General features: G+C 41.0%; 1 long non-coding RNA gene across 1 annotated transcript; it reads left to right on the top strand.

Moving 5' to 3' along the window:
• The first annotated feature begins 1,902 nt into the window (after positions 1 to 1,902).
• Positions 1,903 to 6,373, top strand: LOC118237130. Its single transcript, XR_004767125.1, has 3 exons — positions 1,903 to 2,074; positions 5,143 to 5,226; positions 5,981 to 6,373. It is a non-coding gene; the product is annotated as an uncharacterized LOC118237130 (long non-coding RNA).
• Positions 6,374 to 20,127: the final 13,754 nt, after the last annotated feature.

The following is a 20,127-nucleotide window of genomic DNA, read 5'->3' on the forward strand; positions in this document are numbered from 1 at the left end:
ATCCAGGCGAATGTGATCATTTCTTGACAAGGCGGATTAGACATTAAAGTCACCTTCAATGACACAGAACGCTGTAACGTCTAGAAATGCTCTCGTGAACACTTGCGCTACTACGGGTCAATTCACCTTCAATGACACCGACCACTGTAATGTCTAAACATGCTCTCATAAATTCTTGTGCTACAACACTTGTGTTCACTGCAAATGACACACACCGCTGTATTGGGCAAAGTATTGTAGACCACTGCCAGTATTCACTCAATGGGAGCCATTTTATCAGAAAAATGAGCTGTGGTCCTTTGCTGTGATGTCATATGTCTGCAAAAAAGATGTGTGTATGTATGTATGTTTTGAATGCCGATATAATTTGAACAGAATGATAAATAATGATAAATAAGGTATTTGGATATTCATGTGTGCAGTTACAGCACTGTTCAATGTACACAGACATTAATGTAACTTTAAATGGACTGATTGAGAAACCACAGAGATGATTTTTTCGTACTCTAGTAGCGCCCCCTTCAGTTGAGCCCCAGATGAAACGCTCCTGGGTTGTGTAGAAAGGAGACCCAGGGCAATGTGGGAGAGGAAGTAGGGTTTGCCCCACATCACTGAGTAACCACAGCTGGGGATAGGCAGGATATGCTGGTTTTTGTTTTCATCACTTCACTGGTCAATTGAAAGAGCTTCTTGGGACTGAGCTGGCAGCTGTTGATAAAGGTGAAAACAGATCCCAGCATACAGTGCAGCTTTCCAAGACCAGCATTGGCCATCTCTGGCCTGGAGCAAAATGACGCATCAGACTTCGGACGACTGCTGTTACTGTGATAAGTGCAATATGCCAGGTATCCCAGTAGCTAAACCTCAGTGCCTGGGTTTCTGAGGGTATTTGGTACTTCTTCACACCACAGATGTGTTTTCCATGTTTTCTCCTCTGGGGAGGACATTGACTCCAACTGATTCAGGTGGAGGAATCTGCTTAAGAACGTCTGCTTGAGGCCTCTATTCCTTTTAATTTGATTTCAATCGCACCATTGTTTGAAAAACTCCAATAACATTGAGGACTCCATGCTTAATATGATCACAAAGTGAAAAATATTTAATCCTTTAGTCTAGTTTATAGCTCTAACTGGACTTTTCCTCCTGAGGGTACTGTACGTGAGACTCCAATCTAATGGTTCCGCCAAGCTCTCCCTCATCCGTGGGACGGCTAATCGGTTAAACGCAAACGACTTTCTGTCACTGACTTTCAGGTGCAGATCCATGCCTCAGGCCTCTCCTACCACTGACCCTTTCGGGAAAGGGGGCATTTGATTTATGTCAAGGCAGCAACTCAGAGGTTAAGGAGGCCAAGAAATAGGGATGGATTCTCATGTTTGAATGTGACTTAAACTGCCTGGAACTGGCCCACTAGGAAGACTGGAGCCAATAAGCACAATTCTGTGTAGAGCTGTACATGAACCATAGAAAAAGTTGCTCCCCATATTTACAAAAAAAACTTGCTTTTTTAGTTAATATCATTCATTATAATTATTTCATTTGGATTGCTTATTGGGAACTTATTTGTATTGAATGCGTTGCACCCTGATTCAATACATGTACAATACAATAAATGTAATTAATTTGTTTGATGTTTCAGAATCATTAATTTGTTGTCATGTTTATTATTTATGTTTAAATTAATTAGTTACGTTCTCACAGCACGTGCTCAGAGGTGTTGAATTGGTTTTCCACTCTCTGCTGGTTCTTTGTTCTTTCTGTTGCGGTTCTTTGCAATAGTCTTTCCTACCACCGCCATCCTCGACTCCTCGCAGCTCCCGACTCCACTGGAACGGATTAACAGCCGTAACTGGCTATCTCAGCGTAACAACCATGTGTGACGCTGCTTTGCATTCTGTGCGGAGCTGATAATACGGTCAATTAGCAGCTAAGCGCTGAGTGCATTTGTCATTTTACACTCTTCGCTTGTTTTCTTGGTGGCGTTGAGAACGTGGACGTCTCTCCCTCCCTGTCCTCTCCCGATTCCCGCCGCCTGTCTGTTCGGAGTACGGTAACAGCTCTTATAAATGTTTCAGTAAGTGTTAAGCAGACAGTTATGTGCACTCTCATTCCACGCTTATTTGCGTACCGTAATAAAGTGTGATAAAATACGTGTCTGAAGAGCGAGCGGCTCCGGGAGTCACGCGTGTTTCCACTGGAAATTAGGCGGCGTCTGTGGTAATTGTCTGAATATTTATACAAACCTGTCACAACATGTCAGAGGGGCGGCACAGTCGGGCCTATTTATTTTATTTATTTTCTGAAATCGGGAGAATCAAATAAATGATGCATTGAATAGCTTGGTGCTTTATGTACTCTGCTTCTCCATTCGCACATTGGGCTGGCCCTCAAATTAAAGGTACTCTAATGGAAAATATCAGTGGCGTTGAGTATAGGCTTGAGTAGGTCAATGTGTCCATGTTAATGTGGCATGTCCATGTGTGTTTCTGTGACTATTATTATCGGTACATTGCCATATACATTTAAGGTTTTCTTTGTTTCAAATGCATTGTTAGTTTGGTGGGGGGAAAAAAATTGACGTCATAAAGAGGCAGCTTCCACAAAAGAAAAAAAAAACTTTTAGCATTACGTAGGATAGTATATGAACACATGGGTTGGTTCGTTGGTTCTATTGGCCCACCTGGAAAGAAGCACTCAATGTTCCATTTCGCATTTTAAAGTGCAGAAGAAAAAGAGCACAAACACTAATGCACAATATTTTGGCAGAGGGAAATAGTTTTGTTGTACAATCAATTTAATCTGTGTTTTCATTTCCACTTTAGTCTGCCATTTGGTAATTACTTCAGGGCTAGTCAAATGTAAAAGGCCCTTTCAGCTAAGAGGTAGCTTTTTTCTATGGGTGGAGTCTTCTGGAAGTGGAAATGTTTTGCCTTTTTCTTCTCAAGATATGTGTCCCTTTAAAAGGTAGCTCATGAAATTGTACTCCCGTTGGCAGCATGGGCTGATTTTATTTGGGGGAGCCAAGCTGAAGGCATTAGTCATCCCTGATAATGGAATGTATGGCAGAGCCATACACTGGGGCTTTTGTGTGTGTGTGTGTGTGTGTGTCTGTGTGTGTATGTGTGTGTGTGTGTACACTGTGTGTGTGTGTGTGTGTACACTCTGTGTGTGTGTGTGTGTGTGTGTGTGTGTGTGCGTGTGTGTGTGCATGTGTGTCTGTGTCCCATGTCAACATGAGGCCAGGTTGTTTTCCCCAGTTAATGATTTTATAACGGTATTTACATACTGGTCTCCAGACCATAAAACATCCAACTCCGCTTGGTGAAAGTTCTCTAATTGTCAGCTTTAACGTGAAACTGTCATCTTTAAAGTTTATCTGTCAGTTGCATTATCAACCTGGTCTAATCCCCTTTACATTGGCAGACTGAATTCTGACCACACTGACATCATAGCGACATAGTGACATGAACGGGTGAGAACAGGGTGACCGAGAGGACTAGAGTATGCAGAACTGAACATGATCTGTCTGCTATGACAGGTACAATCACCTGAAAGCTTTCCACTATATGTGCTCCCCGTAAGTAAATTCCTCCACATTTGAGAGAGAGAAGGAAGAAAAAGAAAAAGGTTTATGAATGTATTTCCCCATCTAAACAGGGCACAAACTCATGCTGTTATAAGTTCTATTTTGTGACAAACTGGACATTTTCCTCATTTCCTACATTGCACAATCTTACCCTTTTCTCCCTTTAAAATGGCTGGCTGTGTGTGTGCCTAATTCCTCAGGATCCTTTAACTGCACACATCCATCAGTTATTTATATTTTTCTGTTTTGCCTGTTGGAAATTGCTGATATTAATTCAGTTCACTTCGGCGCATCCTGCATATCGATTTCAAGAGCCGAGAACCACACACATGCAGGTGTGGGCTGTCCATTTTAATTTTTCATTCTGAAGCAACAGCAGGGGAACATGCAAGCTAATGGGGGAGACCCATTCAACCTGGTGCTGCTGCAATCTGGCCTGGAACGTGATGTTCTTGGTCAGGTTAGAGTGTGATGCTCCGGCCATCTTATTGTTGACATCCTAACTGTAGCAAGGTTCGACATGCTTTAGAAGAAATATTTTTTCTTCATAGCTTAAGACAAGAGCCATGCAGTGGTTTCTCTGGGGCTGACTTTGAATACTTAACCTCAGTTCTGGCCTGAAATGGACCCTCTCTGTCCCTCTCCCCTGCCAGCAGTACAATTTCTCGGTGGCTGCTGTGACTACGTGCTACGGCTTCTTAACCCTCCACACAAAGAGCCTCGCACCCACGCTACAGTGTGGGACCAAATCAGATAACAACGTCCTCAATTCATTTCACTCAGAGCCCGTGACAAAGGGGAGCGTGCTGTTTCCATCAGAGACGGTCTGCAGCGGTCGCTGATGTTATGGCGAATCACAGCGAAGCCCCGCGGAGAGGGAACAGAGCTGGGCTAGGGTGCATGACGGACGCTCTTTTCTCGTTAGTTCAGACACCAAGGGTCCCTGACATCCCCCCCCCCCCCCCCCCCCCGCCTTTCCTCTCCCCACCCACACCCCCCACCTCACAAAACAGAGCATCAACTCAACGTAAAGAGATGACATGCTATCGTTATTTATTTTTTTATTTTTTCATTCCCGAGAATGAGATTGAAGATCTGTTCTGGAGAATCTTTGCCCTGCTTTCTGAAGTTAAAAAAAAAAAAATGTTTCATGCTTGGTCACAGAGATGCTGTGCTGTGGGCTAGTTGTAGTAGTTTCTCTTTTTTTTTTCTTTCTGGGGGTGTGCATGGGGTTTGGAATGCAGATACTGTTCTACTGAGAAGGTGGTGCTACAGACACTTATAAAAGACAATAGCAAAGACTATGAATTAAACCATAAATCAAACCACTATACAGTGACTGTTGTTCGGGATTTCTGTTTGCAGGTCCTCCTTCACCAACACAAATACAGATAAAACATTTTAACTGTATATTCAGGTAACACACACAGTGATAAATAATTTGTTCCTCACTTGATTTTGTACATGTAAATAAAACATGATTCCATTCTGTCTGGTCTTCCAATCTCTGGCGTATTTGTTGCAACATCTGTTTTTTTCTTTCTATATCTTCTCAGATTGCCTGGAACCAGTAGGCCAATCGTTGTTTCTACGGGCATTGACTTCAGTGATTGTGCTCCAGTGGCTAACTCTCAGATATTGTAAGAGGCAAATATACTGTCGCTTGAGATGGTTTCACCATTTTGAAATGTTGTACTTATGTGAGAATGATCAGAAATGTATGCTTTTAAGATTGAAACAAGAGATACAAATGCAAATGACATACTTTCGCTGAATATACAAAATCCAACTTTGTTATTTTTAAATTTATGACTATGAACGCTACCCATTATTTGCAAGCATGAGTATGCCAACTTTTTGCCAATCTGAAATGATTTAATTGTAATGTGGCTATTCGTATGTTTGGAATAAAATGGCTTTTTTCCCATGCATCCACCAGACTACATGATAAAAGGGCATTGTCCCTCTGAATCAAAGAAAGGGAAATTTCTGTGTCAGTAGTTTGGTCGATGTAGGCCCAATGATAAATATGCGAATACTATCATATCCCATTGATTTAATGCAGATTATCACCTTTATGTTTTGGGAGGTCTGCTGTGGTTGTAATGTTTATGAGAAAAACGATTACATTCCTCCACGTTGCCTAGTAATTGTTTATTATTTCCCTATTAGACAAACCGCGTGGATCAATAATATAGAATGCCAGGCTATGAATAACATCAACATAAATAGATTTGCCTCTGACATTAAAGGTAGATTATTTTTAACGATCTGGACAATGTCAGCCCAATGACACCGGGCATTAAAGTACAGAACGTTAGACGAGCATCATTGATAGATTAACACGGCATTTTGCATTTTCTTCTGTTCACAAGGGGGTGTTACTCTTTTCAGGCTAATGCGTCGCTGCAAATTGGGTTCTGAAGGCTCGGATTCTGCCGTTTTCGGCTCTGAGTGCGCGGACGCTAATGGAGGGGCCAGGAAGCAGTGCGAAGACAGCTGAAGGCATTGCTTTGTACCCGACTCTGCATATTTACGCTGTCTGCTTAATCCACAGCCTCCAAGCCCGAGTCATTCAATAGCATGCTGTTAACTCGTTTTGTCAATTTACAAAGGTTAGGATGTTTGTTTTCCATACGCCGGCTGAATTGATTTCAATTAAAGCTTGATTGGAGTTTAATTAAGGAAAATACCGTGTTTTGTTTTTATGGGTTTCTGATTTATAGCTTGTGATGAATCTCTACTCTGTTCAGCAGAGGGTATTTTCTTTGTTTCTTCTTGGGTATAATGCACTGCAGCTCTGATTAAAGTCTTTGATTACTCAGAAATACATTATTTTAATTAGTTGTGTTCTGCCTGTTGATTGTTTTCTTTCAAAAAGCATGTTTCATAATTGTTTGAAACAAACTTCAAAATTTAGTTTACTGAATAGGAACAAATTAACCAAGTAATGTTTTAAGTTAATTGTGATAGTTTAAATTGTGGTGTATGACTTACCTACCAGGTTAATCAACATTCCACTATCTAGTTATGTTACAAGCATGTGTTGCGTGTTTGTGGAGTACACAGCCATGTTATTATATGCTGAAAATCTGTCAGGCTGTGCTATTACTCAGATGATGCCTGCATAAACTCATATAAACAGAACTACACTAATTAGTTTCAATCAGTAAATGTACAATAGATTTTCTTCCTTTAGTAATTAGATGCACACTTAGTTTTCTACAATGATATGCACACGTTTGTGATTGTGTGATATGTAGTTGTCCACCTATGCTTTGGTATAAGGAAAAAACCCTGAGATTCTTCACCAACATAAGAGTGTATTATTTTGCTTTGTATGCCTATGTGTAATATTTTCTTCTGGAAATCTCCAGGAGTTTTCATCATTAGGTCAACCGACTCTTCATTAATTTTGCTCATGGCATAAATCACATACAGACACTGAAATTGAGGATTCGCTTTCAGCTCTGAGATGAATATTTCCCTTTACGTAGAGTTATCTGACCTTTCTAACATGTGTGATCATTTGACTAAATGCGAAGCCATCAGCAAGAAATGACTTCATGCCTGTAAAAATAAGCAGCCTTATTAATAACGATTTCCACAAAAGTCACAAAATTGACTAAGCTATTGAAAAATTTTTGTGGAACCGCCTTGATTAGTGTGTCTCTGGTCTAATGATCACAACAGCGTACGATTCACATAATCTTCTTTCATGTCAACATCTGCATGGCAAAGGGCAAATTCAGCTGAAATGAATGGCTAAGATCTTATGTGTTATTGTGTTTTTTGTGCGTTATGTGTTATTGTGTTATTATGTGTCATTCTGTTCTCATGTGTCATTGTGTTCTTGTGTTATCGCGTTCTTATGTGTCGTTGTGTTCTTCTATGTTATGTGTTGTTATGTTCTTATTTGTCATTCTGTTCTTATGTGTTATGTGTCATTGTGTTCTTAGTATGAGTGCAGTGAGTGTGTTTGAGGAAATCTTCTCAAAGCGTGTGCCCATTCAATTATCCCATCTTAGGGGGCTTGTAGTGAGAAGGGAAGCATCCACCTGCTCCCTACTGACGAGAGGCACAGGGTTTAATGGTGCCAGATATGCATCGGCTGTAATTCATCTGTGCCCATGATTTTGCCATGCAAATATCGACCATCATTTTCTTTCTTTGTTGCTTTTCCCACACAAGGCTTTTTTTTTTTTTTGCCCTCCCATCAAATGCAATTGATCCTGTAGGAGCGTAATCACAATTACTCACCTTCTTAATTGGCCTGCCCCGAATCAGAAAATGGAAACCGATCGACTGCGCGGGGATCGATAGTGTTATCAGAAAGGGGTGTGGGGGGAGGGGAGAGACGAGTAATGGGGGATCAATCGGCCTCAAACGGCGATCATTGAGCGCGTAGCATGTCAGTCGCTGTCTGTTGTTGATCGCCTTTTTCTCGCCTTCACCTGCTCAATCTAAAACACGAGCAGAAGCAAAGAGGATGTTTTCACTGTACCTTGGACAGTATTTTTTTGTGTATTTTCTGATGCTGATGTCACCTTCGCAATATTTTATCAAATGTTTTGGTCCGGTGAAATAAAAAAGGATATTTCAGCATGCATACTTTTACATTTATACAATTCTAAACATGCATATGCATGAAGTCATTGCAAATATCTGTATTACAGTTTTGAAAGTTTTTAAATCAATAAATAGAAAATACAAATTCTTTGTACATGCACGACACACACAGACACACACAGACACACTGATGTAGGATCAGGAGAATAAACAGTGGAGTAAGCTGTCTGTCATGTTTGAGGCATGTGCAGACAGAAGGAACACCCAGTGTGGGGGGGAGGGGGTTGGGGTCGGGTGTCCCCAACAGACCCATAAAGTTATTTGAAAACTTGTTTATTTGACATATTCTCAAAGACAGACAGGCTTCCAAAAACCATGAGACATGAGCCTTTCTCCAGTCTTCCCTGATTTCCAGTTTGACATCCTCTCCCAAGTCCCTCACTACCCAAATCACACAAACACACACCCCTCAGTACCCAAATCACACAAACAATCACCCCTCAGTCTGTTTTCCAGGAACACTGTTTGTGGATGTCTGAGGCTTTAGATAGTGATGTCTTTTCCTGGACTGAATTATTCACATCAGAATCCCCTCTGGGCAGAAGGGAAATGCTATAGACCATTAGAGCCAAAATGGGAGAAGTTTGCATCACTGCCTGCGCCAATACACATTCCCTGTCCCCAGCTTTGACACTCATATCAGCTGTATTTACAATACAAAAAAAGAAATACATTTACCTTTTATAGTCACTGACTTCCTGATTGATTCTCCAGATTTTTTAAGAGTAGTTTTTGCTTTGCTTAATGCGTGTAAAAAGTTTTTTTTTTTTTTTTTTACCTACATGAACATTCTTGCATACTTCAATGGTATTATGGATTGTCCAACAGAATATTATGTTGAAGTAGTTTACCATATTTTATTATGGATGTTATTAAAGTGAAGCTTTCAAGGATGTAACCTTACTTTTGAGTCATTGGGTGCATTTCCGTAAATGTGGAATGGGCATATTAGCATGGACGAGCATCGTTCGCTGGTATCGTAAAAACGGCTTGTCCCTTTGCCTCAGAGACATCATTTAATAACATTAATACTTGCGCTCTGCTTCGTTCCTTTTCGATTTATCATTGTGGACATTTCTACCATTATCCATTTTCCAAATGGAACTTCCTCATTTGCACACATTTATGAAAATGCCCGGCCCCGTAGTCCGAGCAAAGCTCGGTTTAAATGGAACAGCACTTGCCATTTTTTTGGCCTTTTAACTAGCTTAAGCAATCACATTTGATGCCCCTGAATTACGATGCGTCTTCTCACTCGGGAGCTTCTTCCCCAGTTCGGCAATCGAGACAATGCGTTTGCTAGCCCGTGCTTCCCCCGCTAAGTGTTCTTCAGCATGTAAATTAATCTTGATTCAGTTTGCACTCCTGTGCTGAGTGGTACAAATTGCCAGCAGCAATAAAACAGCACAAGTTTAAAAAAGCCACCTCTCTTGATAGGATGTTATTCTGCTCTATGCCAATACATTAGCCGCAGATAATGAATCTTCTGTGCTGAAAAGCATGGTATACTTGATTTTTAATTTTACATCAATGGCGCAGTGCCTTGTCTTTTAAAGCCCAAGTTAGACAAACCATTAATGACAAGAGCATCGAGGTTAAATATGAAGCAATGCTTTCGCTTGGCTGAGTGCTATCCATCTTTCCATTTACAGGAGCTCGACAAAAGTACTGGCTTTGTGCAACATTTCCTTTAATTGCCAGGCTGGAGGAAGCAGGCTTTTAACATAAACATGCGTACATTCATTTATTCAGCATTTGTTCCTCAACGGAGCTTAATGGAAAAGGTTTAAGCCCTAAGTGAGCATGTACAAATCTCTTACCAGCGTTGTGTCAACCCTACTCTGTTTACAAGTTACCCTGGAGTGCCTGCGAATTTCAAAGCGCATGCCCTGCCTTTTTCCTACTCGATCTGCCAGGTGTAGAATGCACCTTTTCTTCTGTTTTTTTGGACAAGCACTTCCTCTAAGAGCCTGCTTTTTTATAAAGCCTCCATAATGAAAATGCTGCCTTTTTTGCAGGTTTGTTAATAGTCTGTTTTCACACACATTTAATTTCAGTTGTTTTCTATGGATTAGAGAAACAAAATATCAATAATCAAACACAGCACAAGAGTAAGATAAAGGGTTGTCTTTACCAATATGGCATTTATAGGTTGTTATTTTCAGTAGTTCAATAAAAGAACAAGGCTAGGCAGCATTTTTTTTTGTTTTCATATAATTGTCTTTTGAATTTTGGGCTTATTACACACTTTGATTCAATGATTAAAGTTAGAAACTAGCAAACTGTCAACTGAGTCTGTTTGTAATTAACCTCAGACATATAAGTGGATATTTTACATTTTGTTGGGCAAAATGCAAACCCACAAGGTGAGCCACTAAAGATACTTGTTATTTCAAATGTTCTATCCAAACTTTGAATCGGAACATTATACTGTATATTATTGTACGTGATCATATTTGGCATTTTCTTTTCCTTTTGGTCTTTTTGACTTCATTGCATCATAATACATTTTATAGTATCTATTTAACTCATAGATAAACACAAAATGTTTCCCCCTAAGACCAGCAAATGTGGTTGGGATGAACAGTTGCATAGCCTCCGTTGCTACAGCACTAGAGAATCCCTCCAGTCAGGTCACTGCTGGCCAATGTGCCCCTGTGGCCAACGTGGGCGGAGATGTTCCCGGGGAGGAAAGTATCCACAGGTGACCTCTGCTCAGTGCAGTGCAGAATGTGTGCTTCCCCATTACAAAATTTAATTTAGAGGTTCGCAATCCTGAGCCAGCTTTCCCTCTTTTTGTCTTTTTTGGAATAATAGCACAACCCTCTCTACACGCCATTTTGCCCCCTAAACCGGCACAGCTAAAGGCATTGCACTAATCACTGCCTGTGAACCAGAGGAAATCTTCTATGCTACAGGCTACGCACAGTGTGCTGCAGGAGTGCTTATACTGATCTGGACCATGCAAAGACCTGTCTCACTGATGACAACTGGTAACCTCTAAATACATTCCTGGAGAATAGCTAATGTAGCAATGGATGGCATGAACCATAGTAGACTATAGCCCACATGACTCACACAAGATTAACTTTTTTTCCTGTTACTGCAGAGTACCCTCCACCGTTGGGTAATAATAGAGTCCAGGCATGAACTGCAGATGTCTTAGGCAGTAGGACTCTGCTTTGGATGAGCATATTTTTTGAGGATCAGTAAGCACTAATGCTAGAACACTTACACATGGTTTTGAGTGCTTTGTGCCTCCACTATTCTGACTGTGCCCAACACCTGTGGATGGTTTATGTTTGAGACTTTTCCAGAAATACTGACCTAAAAAATATATATATCACATTGGCCTCAACAGGTAATAATACCATTCTGGCTATGAATTTAAAAAAATGTGCTGTTACCTATAGATTATTTAGTCAGATTTACTGTATTTTGTCACATTCATTTTGGTTAATAATTGACTATTGTGTTTATCATAAATGTATGAATGCATTTCAGTTATCAATTTTAAAATTTACTGTATGTACTTAGTGTCCTACTAGTTCAAAAAACATACCTCGACACTTCAAGGTGTAGTGAGATAAATCAGAGTGACATAATCTGAAATGGCATTCTGCGGTGCTGTTGGGCCATACTAATGTTTGAGAACACTTGCACATGTAATTAGTGTACAGAGAATGCACTAATGAGGTTCCCCCTTTGTCATGCATAAATTAACACCTGATCGATGATTAGTCCCTGCTTTCTATCAGCCAACAGCACAGTTCTCCTTTATTAATGTCCTCAGTGCTCTTGCTTGTACCAGAGATTTATTTGTTTATGATGATGATGATGATGATGATGATGATGATGATGATGAGGATATACCCAAACCCCAGTTGACCAGGAAGGAGTCTGAATACCAGTGCCAACCACATAAATAAGGAAAAGATGAATAACTTTATATGATAAAAAATTACCATGTATTAAATAAATGCCTCGATATACAATACATTAATGAAAAAATGCTTCAGTTTAAAAGAAAACTAAATTTGGAGTTTTCTTTCTCTTTTTTATAATTTGCAAACTTTTCTGTTGAACAGCAAATAACACAATTAATTATGGGTGGGTAGGATGAGGGTTTTCTGGGCTTAACTTTTAAAATAAGAATGTAAAAATAATAATAAATAATAAAATAATAAATAATAAAATCTTCAGGGCCACGCAATCATTTAGGCAGGTAGTATAGACTTGCAATGATTAGCCAAACCTAGATCTGTTAGTCCCCCTGGCACAGGTGACCCAGCATAGGTGTGCTTTTAATTAGAACACCGTGAGAATAGCTAGGCTTCCAACTTCGCTCACAGCTTACCCTCCATAGGTCTATCTCCTTAAAAATCTATAATAAAAATTGCAATGAAAATTTGCAGTTATTATGAAACATCTGTAGACACTTGTAAACCAATTTATATGATCTGACCATTTGATTGTAAAATGCATGTGAGGCAGCTTTCTAAGGTGCCGACACGGGGGTGTGGAGGCAGTACGCAAAAATCAATGTTGCTGGATGGGAGGAACCACATAACAGAGTCTCACATTTCATCCCAAATAACCAATAGCATAAACTGCTCCAAGCCATCAGTCATCTCTTCTCTCTGTTAGAAGAGTTGGTGAAAAAGGTCTTCCCGTTCCCTCTCTCTGAAAAGCAAGCTTTAAGCTGCTGGTTTTAGATCTCCACTCTCACAAAATGGTAAACGTAAATGTCTGTTGCTATGGTTGTATTGTAACTATGACAACTTGTGTACTGTGGACTTTTTCTCAGTTTTATAATTTGTTAAGTTTCTTTCAAGTAACTATTGTGTTACTGCGTGTTGGCGCTCCACCAATGCACAGAGATGTAAGAAAATGGAACTGAATGGTCCATACACACTATCGACCATTCAGTTCTATGGGACAGTCAGTTCAGAGGAGGGGCCTAAACCAAACTGATGACTACACACCATGGGCACCTGGTGTTGATACTGTTGGGAGTGTCATTGCTTACCTGCAGACCCTGACTGAAATAATCTATATTTCCACCATTCTCCTGGTGGGAAGAGGCCGGTCATATCCTGTTACTGCGGGTTTACAGTTCAAATTCGGCTTGCGGCAGAACCAGAACTCAAACCTGCTTTCTGTAGGACCCTGCCTGTGCGGGGGGTGAGCAGTTTTTCAACAGAGGCAACCAGGAGCTCACAAGTGCCATAGTGTGTTTTTAGCATGTTTGCCTGGAGAATCTAGGCAACCGAGCCAAAAATGTGATATAAATACAGCGTTTGAATCGCACTGAGAGCGGGAAAAACAGCTGTGTCCATAGAGGGTGCAGCTGCTGAAACGAGCATCTCACCACCATCCCAAGTGTCTACAAGCGCTGCAGGAGATTAGCTAAGCCGGACGCTAGTGTGGGCATTGGGCTGGTTTAGCTGCACAGCCCCATGGCTATGCTCTCACACCCCACACAGATAACACACCCCACGGCTACGCTCTCACCCCCAACAGAGCTAAACGCACTCCACGGGTACATTCTCACTCCACCACACAGCTGACACGCTCCACGGCTATGCTCTCACCCCCCCCACACACAGAGGAAAGCGGTTGATACAATCGGATTGAAGCCCTGAAAGCTGAACGCAGTGGTGACTCTGTCTCACTTGGCAGCTTTAATGAAGACACACTTTCCACCGCTAGCTGTCCCAAACTCAGGGCTTCTATAGGGGCTATATTCAATACTCTATTTTATACCAACATAGCTATTCCTTAAAAATATTTAAGTCATCTCAAGTCTTAAAAATTGAAGACCTGTACCCTAGCTAATTATGAGTAGGTAATTGACTTTGAGTAGGTCCTCATTTTGCATGCAATTTCAATTCTGTAAAATTACATAACAAAATAATCTATTGTAGAAAATAATATTGTGGGAAATAGTTTAACTGCTAAACAGACAAACTTTGCACTCACAAAAACTTTATTCTTAATGCAGGCAGATTTTTTTCCAAGCATAGGCAGGAGGTTTTCATTTGCCAGCCAGTACCTTATCACTGGAGTCAGCCAGGGGACACAGTTTTAAAATCTGAATCTGAAAAGAGCAGGCAGGCAGCCATCAGGCTCAAATTGTTTGTTGTTGCATTTAATGGTTGTCGGAAAACAAATTGCTTAATGGGTGCACCCAGGTGAACTGGAAAGTACGATTTTGTGCATTTAAATATTTGTTTCCATTACTATGCAGACTACTAGAAGGTAATAGATTAATTCTCCAGTCTTAAATGGCTTGTCCCCCCCCCCCCCCCCCCCCCCACACATCATTTTCCAAAACTATTTTCTTAACCCCCATTAATATATATTGTATACATTTTGCATAAAAATTGGCATGCACGTTAAACATTCATATTTTTGTTGAATATTCATGTGGACACACATTTGTGCTAAAATGTGAATTTTTATTTATTTATTTATTTTATTTTTTGTACGGGGTGCTGTAATATCTGTTGTAAGGGGTGCTAGAATCAGGTTTAATCAGTCTATTTTACTAATTTCTCAGTCCACAGAGATACTTTGTTTGGCCACAGGGGGGCATCACTGCTTTTCTTTACAATGAGCCACAAATTGATTAGCAAAATAGAACCTGGTAATAAATCAAGCCAGAGAGACGTGTAAAAACCATAGTAAGAATATTGATGTATTTATTGAGGAATATTTTGGACATATACATGTACATGCACTATTACAGCTAAGGCACTTATACTGTAGATGCTAAAATTTACCGTTTATGATCATACAGGAATGAATATTTCAATTTCGTAAATAAATTAGAAGAAATTTTGAGTAAACCTATCTAGAGCCTGTAAATTTGTACCATACTATGTAGGCATTTTTATTTTTATAAATAGTTTATTATTATTTTACCAGCCCATTATAATTTCCCATGCCAATATTTTTTAGTGAATTTGTATTTATCTTCAGAAGTTATCATTTACAGCACAAACAAAACCTTATACAAGCTGTGAAAATATATATGTTGAACTGTAATATTTTTTTTATGGGGAACAGAAACTATAGTTGATAACAAAAAAATAATAAAGTATTGAAGTATAAATATTAAAAATGTCTTTATTAACACAGCATGTCCACAGAGGAGGTTGTTTTAAAAGCATATTGTCCCAATGCGTTTTGGCCTATTTGGCCTTCATCAGGGTAAACTATTGTGTTTGTTTCGTTGATTCACACATACGTTCAAAACATATCGGTATAACAATGTATGTCCCCACTGTATTCACGGCAAAACGGTTTCACCGTTTCACATTTGGACGGCCTGTGCCGTTCGCCTGTGTCGTTTGCCTGTGCTGTTCGCCTGCGCTGGCCCTCCCCTCCCACCTGGGTTCTTTGTGCGGCCTCATTACCCATTTGTCAACTTTAGGCTAATTATCCGCGTACAGCGGGGGAGGGAATCCGAGCCGTGCCCCAGTCACTCTCCGCTAATAGGATTGTGTCTGCTCCGGCTCCTTTTAATTGAGGGTTCCGTGTCGGAAGGGCGCAAGCCCGACCGGGCCTTTGTCACAACTGCTGGTTGCCGTTAAGACACAAAGTGAAAGGATCAGGCCGGGATTAGCCGAATTAAGGGGCTGACCGGGGGGGATCAAGAGAGGCCGCTCGGCAAAGTTCATTTTGTCCGGGCAGTCCCCATTATAAGGCAATCTCCCCCGGTTCATTATGGGGAATTGCGTTGTTTCAGCTCTTAGCGGATCAGAGATCGGTATTCTCTCTCCAGTGACTGTACGGTGTAGTTTACCTTCTCTTTAGGTGATGAGCCTTTCACAATCCACAGGCCAAATGCTGCTTACAGTAATTGCATATGCCATTTGCCTCAGTCAAGGGATTAAAAGCTATAAAATGCCTTAAATGCCGACGATTGAAGTTGACTGTATTTCCGTATTATATTAGACTATTGACTGAAGATATTATATATTAGGTTTGGTAAAAGCATCTGGTCCGTCATTCCAAAAATTTGTACCTATAAACCGATAGTCCAATAGTGTTACCGTACACATGGGTTATTGAAAAGGCATGTCCATGGGCCATACATGTTGCTTAACTGTAACGTTACACCTATCTACATACTCAAACTATGTAGACTTAAAATTTAATAAGCTAATATTTTTTCCAGTTAACATATGTCAATTCCATTTGATAAAATATTCTCCTTGTGAAATGTTAACCTGTTTTTGATTCTAAACATTGCACAATGCATATAATATATTTAGCGTTTCTTAAACTCTGTAATAATATATGATAAGTCCAGTTTGTAGCAGTGATAGTTTTTGATGTGCTACTTTCTTTTTTTACTTTCTTATGTCTGGTCATTTCACTCATGAATAAGCCTTGTATTCTATAAAGAAAATGGCGACATGTTTTTAAATGATGATATTGCCACCGTATTTCAACTATATGTTTTATCCATGCTGTACTTTTAGCAAAAAAAAAGAAGAAAGAAAAAAGATATTAAATGAGCTTTAAAAAGTTTGGATGTAATGTTTTGCCACATAACATAACTGCACAGGATCCAAAAAAAAGGTCTGAAGACAGCCCACTTAACGGCTGCAAGCATAGGTTTCACCTTTAGCAACTTCAAAGGAAACAGATGAATGAAATGCAATGCAATGTAATGCAATGAAACGGTTTACACGAAGAGATGCGGGGTCACTGGAGAGCAGCAGTGGTGGTGGCTTCACGCGTCAGCAGGATTACCTCCTTCAGTCTCTGGATTATGTTTTAGCGCCTCCACGCCATGCAATTAATGCTCCATTTAGCAGCGGGCCGGAGGAATGTCTCGGAATACCAATGCGCCAATAAGAGGTGACTGTCAAACACAATCCCGTCTTTACCCCAGTGTGAATAAGTTAAACTGCCGGGACAAGAGACGGGGGGGGGACCCTGAAGTTATTTATCCTTTATCCCTCTGCTACAGATCTGGACATAATTCCAGTTTTTTTACTTTAATTAGTCCCATCTATTAATTTAAATAATTTGACATTGTATGCAGAAAAGTTATTGTAGTTTATTGAATAGTTCATCTCCCGTGCATGTTTTACCGCACTTGTACGTAACACTCCAAGAGTTCAGTCGTTTGAACTAGAGTAGCCCCTGGGTTTGTTAAATTGGTTGGGTCAGCGTCTTGCCAGATTCGTCCCTCGTTTTATGCAAAGTGAGTTTGCGTCCCTCCGTTAATGTGCTTTAATTCGCCACTTTTTTGCCGAAAGCCTGCAGCGCCGGTTTTTATGTCCGTGTCCAAAGGGAGAGCGGAGCGCGCCCGCTGTGAAAAGTTCGCTTGAACTCTCGCGGCGGCCGTGTGTCACGCGCGTGCCGCCATAACCCGCTATTGAACGCGTCACCCCAGGCCAGCGGCATAAATCTCCGGAGAAGCCGGGCGCGGACAAGCTCTCAGTCTTCCAAGGTCACACTCTCCAGTGGAAAGCTCTGGCCTCGGGCCCCTGTAATTGTGGAATAGATAATGGATTAAGGATATCAATCTGTTAACAAATCCTCAAAGGCTGGATAAAGCCGTCAATTCTCCCGGAAAATGAAGACCTAAACAAAAGGGTTTGTGGTAGGGGGGTGGGGGGTGAGATTTTATTTACTGTTCAATTGTGCAGTGCTTGCGTGTGTCTGTGCCTCTGTGTGTGTGTGTCTGTGTGTCCCCGTGTGTGCGTTCATTGTTTATCTGTAGAAACGTATGAGAGACCATACAAAAAAAAATTTCTGAAAACCTTAACTGTACATGTATACTTTTGTCATCATACATTTTCATCTCATACGTACATCATAAGTTCATATTTATATATAACTATGCCCTGTATAATACCACAAACGGTGCAGCTTGAACCCCAGTTAAGGGAACGTGGCCAGCTGTCTGACATTATTTGGTGAGCATTTGGCTGTAGTGAGTCGGTAGACTATGCCAGGAGCCACCACTCAACAAACAAATCGTTCACTCACAAGGAAAGGACGGTCAGTGCCGCCAAAATAAAAGCCTCCCAGCACCACGATGCCAATGCTAGATTTCATATATTTGTGTTTTTTTTTTCTTTACCTCAAAGACAATGGTTAAAAGATAATTTTACAATGTACCAATGGGGAAGGTGCTTAATGAGCGTATGCTAGTGAGGCTAGTGAGGTGTATCCATTGGTGCTACCCTGCACCGTTATGAAGAGGAAGTGGTCAAGTGAAGACCTGTCCTGAATTAAATAAATGGCTTTGTTGCTGCTTCCATGGCAGTGATTAATGTATTTTCAGTGAACTGGTTGATACAAGAAATATGAGATGAATTTGTCTTTGCTTTTTCCTCTTAAGATGGCTCTACTAAAAACCAATGCTTTGTGTTCTCTTTGAAGCGGAGAATGCATCTGTTATCTGAGGAATTACGCTGTAATTGTTAGAACATCAAGAGTACGCTATGTGCTCTATACCATTAAAATGTTAAGGTGAAGCCTTGATTGCGCTTGCTCATTTAAATTTACTCTTAATTGATTTCCTTTTTTCCAAGTTAGCAGTTTAAGTGTGATATTAAAACAAGATTGAATTAGCATTCCATTGGGATTCACTAGATTCTTCTTTGTACAAAAGACTCACTCTTCATTGAGGCTGTTTCTCATTCAACAACAAAATTGTCAATTTATCCAACAATAAAAATAATGAATGTAATTACAGGTAGGTACAGTAAGTAAGTAATCCTCCGCACAGTTGAATTGTTTAGCAATATACTTAAATGCGGGCTTGAAGGAGGAAGAGGGGGAAAAAAACAGAAAAAGCACGCTATTTCATACTTCCTGCTTAAGTGGCTAATGTTTTGATTAAGTCAGAGGAGGAGTTTTGGGAGTATCTGACGATAAACTCCCTCTTTTCTGTTGATGGTAATTAGGGGGGGGACCCCGGGGGACTGGTGGCGGGGTGTGCGCTAATTGCTTGACACAAGACAGCGTCCAGTTGGCTCGCAGGTGAATGGACCCCCTGTCGCATTGACAGGCTCCGCCGCTTGTTTGAAGACGGCCCATTGTGGGCCTTTGTTGGGGCTAACCATGGGCCCGATTCGGCTAAGGGTGAGGCAGATGGCTCCAATTCAGGCACGTGGCTTTCAGAGGGTTGGAGTTGGGGGGGGGTGAGGGGGCAGACTGGGAACAGGGTTGTCCCAGGTCAGGAACCCGCTTGGCACTCGTTAGCGCCTTCAATGGGGCCTGTGCGCGCCCGCTCGGTGTTGCCGAGTAACGGGGGCGGTGAGGATTCTTGGGGTGGTTTTGGGATGGGTGGGTGGGGGAAGCCTTTCCAGTGCTGCTCCATCTTCTTCTCAGCCTCTGTCCTGTCCCCCCCCCTCTCTCTCTCTCTGGGGTCTGGATGAATGGGAGGGGTTGACAGGGGGCGGAGCCTGAGCCCAAATGGCTTTTTAGCCAGCTGTGATAATAGACTGTCAGTTTATCTCCCGCTCACTAAACCTACATAATTAAAGGCTTATCAGTGCTTTGGAATTTGTTTTCTATTTTTTTTTCTGCATGTGCGTGTGAGGGTGTATGGGTGTGCATGTGTGTGCGTCTGAGTATGTGCTCATGTATGTGTATGCGTGTGTTTGTGTGTGGGTGTGTATGTGTGCGTGCGTACTTCCATGCATGCATGAGTGTGCATGTGTGTATGTGTGTGCATGTATGTGTGTGTGCGCATATGTGTGCATGTGTGTTTGCGTATGTGTGTGTGTCTGTGTGCGCATGTGAGTATGTGTGCACATATCTGTGTGTGTGTGTGTGTTTGTGTGTGTATGTGCGCGCGTGTGAATGTGTGTGCACGTATCTGTGCATCTGTGTTTGTGTGTGTGGTATTGAGACACAGTGTATGAAGCCAGTTTTAT

The sequence above is a fragment of the Anguilla anguilla genome, chromosome 10, assembly GCF_013347855.1.
Source record: "Anguilla anguilla isolate fAngAng1 chromosome 10, fAngAng1.pri, whole genome shotgun sequence".
Lineage (NCBI taxonomy): Eukaryota > Metazoa > Chordata > Actinopteri > Anguilliformes > Anguillidae > Anguilla > Anguilla anguilla.